The following is a 10,415-nucleotide window of genomic DNA, read 5'->3' on the forward strand; positions in this document are numbered from 1 at the left end:
AATTGTGGTGCTATTTCTAAATTTTGAAAATATTAGGGTGATTTCCTAATTCTAACATAATAGCCTACCTTGGTGAATCTATCCAGCACCACTTGTCGATCATTTTTAAGTTTAAGTTATATATATGGTTATCGTAATAAAAATTTACACCATCACGTTTTTACCTATTATAATTAATAATCGATCTTAAAATCTCACATTTTAAGAAGACTTACAATAAATATTTTTTGGGGTTTTGATAATGTAAAATCCTTTATAATATTGGTGTATACGACTATAACTTAAATTCGTTATCTTTTATTAGTGGTCTCACATTTTTTTTGTAATAATAGTCTGCACATTAGATTATAGTATGTTTGATCAAGTTTTTGAAAGTCAAAAATACATTATTTTCTTTTATTTATTTTTGAAATTTTAAATATTTAACCAAAATAAAAAAGTATTTTTGGGAAAAAATTACAGTAATTTAAAAATAAAAAATAATTCTTTTAAGATATACAATCCTTACAAATAATTGTATTTATAAAAATATCGCCCCTTTACTGTCTCTCCAACCCAGATGGAGGAGGATAAAGAAAATATACTAAAACAGAAATTTGTGGAGCTATTTCTTAATTTGAAAATATTGGGTTGGGTTGGGTTGGGTTGGGGGGGTAGTTGAATTAATTGTATCTCCTATTTGTAACAGAATAGCTCTTTCAGATTCCTACTTTGAACAAAGGTAAAATTAAATTCCAGGATACGATAGGAATTGCCTCTCTCTTCTCTAACATTAACACGGTTAACATGCGGATTCTCCACCGTATATCCCAACACAGCTGTCCCATATTATCCATTTGCATTAAATTTGTTCCTTTCATCCTCTCAAAGAATTACTAGTAAATTTCAGTACACTTGTTTTTACAGTTCCAGTGCAACTTTGATTATATCAAGTTATCTTCCAGAGTACCATACTACTTCCTTCGGTCCATTTTATTTGATTTTTTGAACTATTTTTTATAATCTATAATATTTGATTTTTTCTGATATCAAGAAGGAATTAACTTTTTTTTTTCAAAGTTGCATTCGGAGTAAAGAGTCTAAGAGTATTTGATGTATTTTCAATGAACAAATTAAGGTTAATATGGTCAATTTTATTGTTAATTAATTTTAAAAGGTAAATTTCTTAATATGTGTGAAAACAAAAAAATTTAATTAAAGTGAACCGGAGAGAGTAGTACTTATAATAAAAAGTTACGTTTAGCTGAAATTGATGTATTATGATTTTGTTAAATATATTATCGATGCATAGAACTCACACTCACGAATAAAATTTAGTGAGTTCAAAAGTTAGCAGAGTCGGATGAGTCTTTCTTCCTTCATACATGTCAATGCTATAAAAAGAATTTAACTTACGTCTCCAAAGAAGCATGTGAATTTTTTTAAAAGTAATTTTGGTGTCCGAAATGGAATTTGTGGAAGTCTTTTTTTTTTTCCGAGCAAACAGGAAATGTATATATTAATACTTAAAGAGGATTAAATATATTGTTCCCATATTTGGTGTCTCTAAGGACATTTTCATTATCTAGGCTTGCCAAAGTGTTGCAAGCATCATAAGAAAGTTGTTTAACAAAAATACATTGTTCTAATAAGTCTTTTTCCACAAAACATTTAACATAAGAGGGAGCTTCAACAAAAACCTTCATTCCTTCACGTTCCTCCTTTGCCTTTTTTGCCATGTGATGAGTTACATTATTCCCCTGCCTGAATGTGTGCCGGAGGATTATCTCCTTCTGCCGGTGCATTAACCACCTGCATGCATTAACAATATCATCATAAAGCATATTTCCCTGAAAGATCAATTGTATAGCCTCCACAGAATCTGATTCTATTTCAAGGGGGTATAGGTTCCATTCCTTCGCCATTTTGAGCCCTTCTAGCATAGCTTTAAGCTCAGCTTCTAGTGATCCACTTGCATATGACGACTTCCAAACCCCACAATCCAGTGTCCTTTAGAATTTCTGAAAGTGCCTCCCAAACCACTTTTTTGCGTAACAGTGTTATAGCTAGCATCTATGTTACGTTTAGCCCACCCCTTTTGTGGCTTGTGCCAAGCAACATTAATAGAAATTTTAGGGAGAGTGAATATGCTTTTTTCAGTAAGGAGTTTATATTCAGTAGCCGTTTTAAAGATAAAATCACCATTGATTGTGAATGAGGTATTTTTATGATTGTTATTATTCCTATTTGTCCATGTATACCAAATTATGAAAGGTAATAGACTGTCCCAATTTATGAGATTGTTAGTCATAGTCTATTTAAAATTTTTCAGTTGGATTAGCCAGTGATCACCTGAATCATTGTAGTAGTGATGCCAACCAATCCTTTCTCAAAAGGGCTTAATAGCCTTACAATTTATAAAAATGTGAGCAATTGATTCTTCCTCATTATTTCTACAAACCGGACACATTGAATCTATATTCAAACCAATTCTTGCCAGATATTGTCTACAAGGAATCCTGTTATGAAGACATTGCCACAAAAAATATTTTATTTTGTTGGGACAATTTAGCTTCCAAATCCAATGGAAATCTTGATAGTTAATATTAGAAGATTCAAGTAACTTAAAGCAAGTTTTAGTAGTGAAAAACCCCTTGGTAGTTAGTGACCATATATGGATGTCACTCTTTGGACCTTTTCTCCGAACTCTAACTTTTTTAATATGTCCTTAATGTGATTTGGGATTTCAAGAGAAAGATTATCAAAATCCCATTTTTTCCCAATTAGTAACTCCTTTAGTTTAATAGCTTGTTCACTTTTTTGAACAGGGCCTTCCACAGTAGCTCTAAGTTTTGCTACCCCAGAGATCCAATTAGCTTCCCAAATATTTATGTTAGAGAAGATATGGGGTGACCAAGTGATTCCCTTACTGCATAACTTCCAACCCTTTTTGATGTTTTTCCAAATAAAGGAGTTTTTTTAATAGCATTATTAGAAGCATATGTGGAGATTATAAGAGTAGCCCAAGGAGAGGTGGGATTTGTGAGCATTCTCCAAACCATACTAGCCAATATGCAATGGTTCTTTGAAGTGACACTATGTATTCCTAGACCACCACTAGGTTTTGGTTGGCATATGGTAGACCAATTTAGGTGTAATTTTTTCTTTTCATTGGTAGAACCCCAGATGAAATCCCTTTGTACCTTGTCAATATTTTAGAGAATCTTTTTTGGTAGTAAGGTATATTGCATATAGTGGTTAGGAATAGAATTTAAACAAGAGTGTGCCAGTGTAGTTCTACCGGCAATATTTAGAAAATTCATCTTCCAAGCAGCTAGCTGGGATCTCATCTTATCAATTATGAATTGGTAATCTCTTGGCCTAGGAGTGTTATTTAATATAGGGAATCCTAAGTAGGTGCCAAAAAACTCACTTTTCCTAATACCTAGTATATTTGTCATGTCTTTTATGTCAGGTTCAGGATAATTTTTTGAAAACAAAATTTTGGATTTAGCTAGATTAATTTTTTGCCCAGAAATTTTAATAAAATAGTCAAGACCTTCTTTGATGGAGTAACACGATTTCTTATTGGCTTTAGCCATCAAAGTGAGATCGTCTGCAAAGAACAGGTGGAAAAATTTAGGACTCTTTCTGCTAGTAGTTATTGGATCCCATTTCGTTAAGTCTACATGATAATGAATATATCTTGAAAGCATTTCAAGACAAAGTATAAAGATATATGGCGAGATGGGATCCCCTTGTCTAATTCTCCTAGTTGGCTCAAAAGAGTTTGTCACATAGCCATTTACTAGGACAGATATTGAGCTAGTTGTAATACAATTTAACAGGAGTTTTGAGAACTTAGGAGGAAATTTAAAGTACTGAAGGGTATAGTGTATAAACGACCATTCAATGCTTTCTCCAAATCGATTTTCAGCAGCATTTGGCCTTGTTTTCCCTTTAATATTTTTTTAAGTTTGAGACAATTTCTTGGATAATAACAGCATTATCGGAGGCTATTCTATTTTTCACAAAGCTAGCTTGGAAGGGACTAATAAGGTTATTTAGAAAAGTCTTTAACATATTTGCTAGTATCTTTGTCACTATTTTATAAATCGATACACAAACCAATTGGCCTAAAATTTCTAATGTTACTAGCGTTAGGTATTTTGGGTATTAGGCATAGGTAGGTATTGTTAATAATAGGGGGAATTACTTGGCTGTCGAATATATCTTTACAAAGCTTCACCACAGAAGGACCTATGATGTTTCCAATACTTTTGGTAAAAGAAAGGATGAAGTCCATCCGGACCCGGGGCTTTAAAAGGTTTGAAAGAAAAAATAGCTCTCTTGATTTCAATTTCTTGCAAGGGTCCATCTAGTATAGTAAGATCCACTTGGCCAACATTTGAACTAGGGTTTAGGGGGTTTTTCCTACTAGTTATTACATGGGAGTAGGTAAAAAGATCCTTAAAATAATTGTTAACATAAGACATAATAAGAAGCGAATCATTGATCCAATTACCAACCTCATCCTTAAAATAATTTATTTTATTACGTCTCCTTCTATTTGTGGCACAAATGTGAAAATATTTCATGTTGGAGTCACCCTCGTTTAGCCACATGATCCTAGATCTTATCTTCCAGTAATCGTCTTCAATTAAGAGAAGATCATTGTAAGCACTTTTTAATTCTTTTTACAGATTTTGAAGGAAGCTACTGGTTGCATAATGGCTCGATGTTTGAATACCATTTAGTCGAGCCAATAACTTACGTTTTTTTCCAACAAGTCCCCAAACGTACTAACTTTCCATTTTTTTACACAATGAACAAAATTTTGGCAGTTCCTAAGGTAATTAGGGTCACACCACATTTTTTCTACTAGGGGTTGGAATTCCGGATGATTACACTAATATGTTTCTAGTCTAAAGGGTTGTTTATGGAGGAGTCAATTTTTAGGAATTAGTTCAACTAATATGGGGTTGTGATCCGAATAAGTCTTAGGTAAATGGATTATAGATTTATTAGGGAATAATTCAATCCATTTATCATTTCCAAAAACCTTATCTAACCTTTCCATTATTAATCCTTTTTTATGTCTATGATTGGACCAAGTAAATTTGCAACCCTTGAAACCAAGATCAACGAGATTGCAGCTATTAATTTTTGACCAAAGAAATTTTGCCCGTGAATCTTTTATAGGTCTACCACCAAACTTATCACTAGTAGAAAACACATCATTGAAATCCCCTCCCACCATCCAAGGTCCTATATGGTTTCTACTAATTTGCTCTAAGTTATCCCACATAACATTTCTATTATATAAAACAGTGCTAGCGTAAATAGTACTAAAGAGCCACTGTTTACGTATAGGCAATACCTCAATCATTACATGGATTTCCTGATTCCTACGAATGAAGTTTTGGACAGTCACTATCTCATGGTTGTATAGAAGCACGATACCTCCTGCTTGGCCATCTGATGAAATTTCTATCATTTCTGTGAAGCCAAATTCATTGAGCAATTCCACATGGCTTCCCATTCTTGTTTCCAGTAATGCTACCATGCAAGGTGTATGGGTATCGATCATCTCTCTGAAATTCCTCCTAAAGTTTTCATTATTCCCACCTCTTATATTCCAAATAATGATATTTGTGGGACGATTCATGGAAATACTATGGTTTTGGTTTAGTGGCTCCCCATTTTCCCTCATAGTCCCTAGAATAGGGTTACTTCTCAAAGCTGGTACTAATGTCATGGCCCTGTTCCCCACCGTTAGATCCTAGGGTGGCCTGATGTCCATTGAGCATTTGCACAATGCTAATGGGCAGTTGAGTACGTGCCTTTTCTCCTACATTTCCGAAAAGAGAAATACCTTTACCCCGTCTAGGCTTGAGAACTCTAGGATTCGTTCTAAGATTATATTGAGTGGTTCCTCCTCCTCCATTTTTGCCTCTACTAGTTCTTGGTTTTGGGCTTGTTGGTGAGGTGATGATGGAGATTGTTGGGGTGATTGAGGAATTTATTGCTCTTGGACTGGTGGAGGATTCTCCCAAGGCATAAAGATAGGGTTGAGTTGGGTTAGTGATTCTGGGGGAAAGAATGGCATGTCCAGAAGAGCATTTTGAGGATATATGGGGTTGAAGTGAGGGGGTAAGTTCCAATGATTTCTCATTGCATGCACTAGCTGAGGGTTCACTGAGGGAGCTAGGGGTTGTAGAATGTTGTTTAGCCAAACTTGGTTGAGGTAATTATTCATAGCTAGTCTCATGCCCTCCGCTACTAGTTGAGCCAAGTACTGGGTGTTGTGAAGTATCATAATTGAGTCCTGGCCGTTGATTTGCAGATTGAATGATACTGCATAGCCCATTAATCCCATTTCCATCCATAATACTGGTTGATAGTTTTGTGCTTATGGTGGTTGGACGTAGATTATCTGAGGATTTTCTACTTGTGGTGGGAAGGGTGGAAGGTTCTCCATGGAAATTGCTCTGTGTTGCCTTAGTATTTGTATCAATCTGGGACATCTCCTTATGGATGAAGGGATTCTGGGCATTTTGATAGGGTATGGGAATATCTAATGTTACTAACTTAGGCGTGTGAGAGGGGTTAGGGGATGCTTGAGAGGGATTGGGTGGTAGGGTAATGATTTGGTGTTCCGCTTGCATGTCTTTTGGTTGCCTAATGCCATGGTTTATAGGTATTTCCTCTATAGGAGTAGTATCCATTGCTTGGTTGTTTTGGTAGGACAAATGTAAGCCTTGGCCATCTTTTTTTGCCATTTGGCTTACATGCTCAGGGAGGGGGAAATTATGAGATCCTAAAGCAAGGATTTTGTCCGGATTTTTGGTTAAGGTAGTATAATTACCAAAAGGTATTGTTTTATTAATATTTGGGGTAGTGGAAGTTGTATTAGTAGAAGGGGTACTAAAGTCATTTCTCCTTAATTCATGCATGAGATTATTTTCTCTTTTTGTTGAGTTAGACACGTTAATATCCAACATGCCACAATCCCCATTTGTGTTGGACATTTGTGCCTCTGCATGGGTCTTTTGATTATTAAGAATTTTTTTATTATTTTTGATTGTTTCATTAGTGGTTTCTTCTGAAACCATGTGCTCATTTTCAAGAATATTAAAAATATTTTTAATAAGAAGTGGGGTGGTGGTTTTGGCCATGGTTGCCGGATTTTTCATCATGGAATTTACAAAATTTGTTTTTTCAATTTTTGTATCCATTGAAGTAGGGGAATCTTTCAAATCCTTCTATTTGTATTGCAGATATTTAGTATCAAGATACTTACCCGTGCTATCATTGAACATTTTAACAGGGATACCTGGACCTTTGGGCTTGTGAATTGGCTTAGTGGTATTTTGATGAGTGTTCCTTTGTGTTGGCCTCTTTCCCTTATTGAACAAGACTGTTTTCCACTCCTTTTCTTGTTTTTCCAACATTGAGTTAGTTGCCTATGCTTCAGTTCCTTCTTTAATAGTTTTGGCATCTAATTTGATAAAGGAGCATTGGTTTTTTGTGTATCCCAACCTACCACAATTTGTACATAGAAAATTATCTCCTTCGTAGTGGATGTGTTATTTGTGTTGTCCCACATATAGAAATGGTTGAACAGGGATTTCTAAGGGAAGTTCAACACATAGCCTTGAATATCTTCCCCTTAGTGTAGTTGAGGTACAAACATCCACCTTTAGTAAACGACCAATCGCATTGCCAATTTTTCTTAGTATTTGTCCATCGTAAAATTCTGTAGGCAACTGTGGGAGTCTAATCCAAACAGCCGTTGTTGTCAACCTTTCCTTTGAAGCTACAAATTTTGGTTTCCATTTAGTAATGGAGAGGAAGTGCCCGTTAATAAACCAAGGGCCTTGTTGAATGGCTGTTTCCATATTGTCCATTTTTTAAACTTGATTATATAGTAATCCTCTCCTAAATCAATCATTTGGAGATCCTCCGTTGGTCTCCATAGATCTTGAATTTTCTTTTGCAAATAGTGGTGCATCATTCATTTGCCCACTAATTTCACTATGATGGCATACTTCCAAGGTTCGTAAATTCTTTGCCTATCGTCTTCTGACAAGGCAATAACCTTGATACCTTCTGTAATTAGTGGCTCCGGATTGTCATTCCTTTCTTCCACTTGAGAGGTATCAGTAAGCTCTATATCTTTATGGACTAGGTTTGCATCAAACGTCATCAGATTAGATGTTATTAGCATGTCTTGAAGGATAATTTAGTATCTAGGTTTGATTGTATGGAAATGTCATGTTCAATATCTGGTGGTTTGGGGATTCATGATTTTGGAGTAGCATTTTTGTATTCCCAAAACTTACAAATGAAAGTCACTACAAAGTGCGTTGGTTGACTAATTGTTAGCATAAAATAACTTGTATTCCAGGTTTTATATGATGACAAAAGAAAATTTTTTGACACATAATTTTAATATTATCATACCAAAAATGCACTTTAAAATTATGATCTTAAACGTATATCATGTAATTTCAATAAGAGAATTATATTAAGAATAAAATAAAAATATTAGAAGTGTGTCTATTTTGGAGAATTAGTATGGATTCATGCCGGGGCGGTAAACTATAGAAGCCATTTATCTTGTGAGCAGGTTGATGGAGCAGTATAGGGAGAGGAAGAAGAACGTGCATATGGTATTCATTGACATAGAAAAAGCATACGATAAAGTCCCTAGTGAGGTTCTATGGAGATGTTTGTAGATTAGCGGTGTTCCGATAGCTATATTAGGGTGATTAAGGACATGTATGATAGAACTAAGACTCGAAAGAGACTCATATTATTTTCCAGTGGTGATAGGGTTGCATCAAGGATCAGCTATTAGCCCATTTTAATTTGCCATGGCGATGAATATGTTGACGCAACACATCCAAGGGGAGGTGTCATGGTATAAATTATTTGCAGATGATATAGTACTGATTGGCGAGATGCGTTGTGTGGTTAATGCTAGGCTGGAGATGTGGAGACGGATCTCAGAATCTAAAGGTTTCAAGTTTAGTAGGATGAAAACATAATACTTTGAGTGTAAGTTAAATATTGGGACGCATGAAGTAGAAGTGAACGTGAAGCTTGATACATAAGTCAATCTTAAGAGAGAGAATTTCAAATATCTTGGGTTTGTAATACAGGGTAACATGGAGATTGATGAGGATATCACACATCATATTGGAGCAGAGTGGATAAAATAGAGGTTCACTTCTGGTATTTTCTGTGACAGAAATGTGCCACCTAGACTTAAGGGTAAATTCTACAAAGCGATAGTTAGACCGACCATGTTGTATGGAGCCGAGTATGTCCAGTCAAGAAATTTCATGTCCAGAAGATAAAATTAGCAGAAATGAGGATGCTGAGATGTATGTGTGAGCATACCAGGAAAGACAAGGTTAGGAATGGATATATAGGGGACAAGGTGGTCATGGCTCCTGTGGAAGATAAGTTCCAGGAATCAAGGCTGAGATAGTTCAGACATATGAAGAGGAGAGACTCGATGCCCTGTCAGAGGTTGAACATGGCGGGTCAAAGGGGGTAGAGGGAGGCCTAAGAAGAACTGAGATGAGTTGATTAGGCAAGACATGATTCTATTTCAGTTTTCTGAGGACATGACCTTCGATGGGAAGGCGTGGAGGTCGAGAATTAGGGTTGTGGAATGATAGACAGTCTAGAGTTTTGCCTACTCTTACCAACAATTTTAGTACTAGTCTTGTATTTTCCTTTTCCTAATTCCTTGTTATTACATGGTGTCATAATTATCAATAGGATTGGCACAATACTTATAGTTTCGTATTCCTGGATCTTTATTATTACACGTTGTACCATATGCTTCTGTTGCCTAATTACATTGTTATTGCTATTGTTTGTTTATTGCTTCATTTTTACTATCCTTGAGCCGATGGTCTTTCGTAAAAAACCTCTTTACCTTCATAAGATAGGAATAAGGTTTGCTTACATATTATGTTTACCGTCAAAATCGGATAACAATTAAATTTATAAGTGGGTTTAAGGATACATGGGTTAAATTGACACAAAGAGATAAATTAAAATTTCAATTGAAATAAATAATGATAAAAGAAATTCAAAGCAAAACATGAACAGTTGCTGTCTTAGAAAGTCAGTCATACTTGAATTGGATGTAAATCGATCGATATCAGGATACAGAAGAATAAGAGCTTAAAGAAAATAAATAATATATTACTTTGGAATGCATGTTACAATGTCCCTAAATGAATTATCCGACCCCCTTTGTATAGTAGATTAATAGAGTCTTACTTTAGGTACAATTTTATAAAAGGTAAAAGCCTCTTGATTTACTGATTGCCAGTCCCTTATTGATATGTGCCAAGATTTTCGCCATAATATCCGACTGGTCACGGATATTTCGGTCTTCTGTTGGTTATGCT

Source organism: Nicotiana sylvestris, chromosome 9 (assembly GCF_000393655.2).
Source record: "Nicotiana sylvestris chromosome 9, ASM39365v2, whole genome shotgun sequence".
In the NCBI taxonomy this organism is placed as follows: domain Eukaryota; kingdom Viridiplantae; phylum Streptophyta; class Magnoliopsida; order Solanales; family Solanaceae; genus Nicotiana; species Nicotiana sylvestris.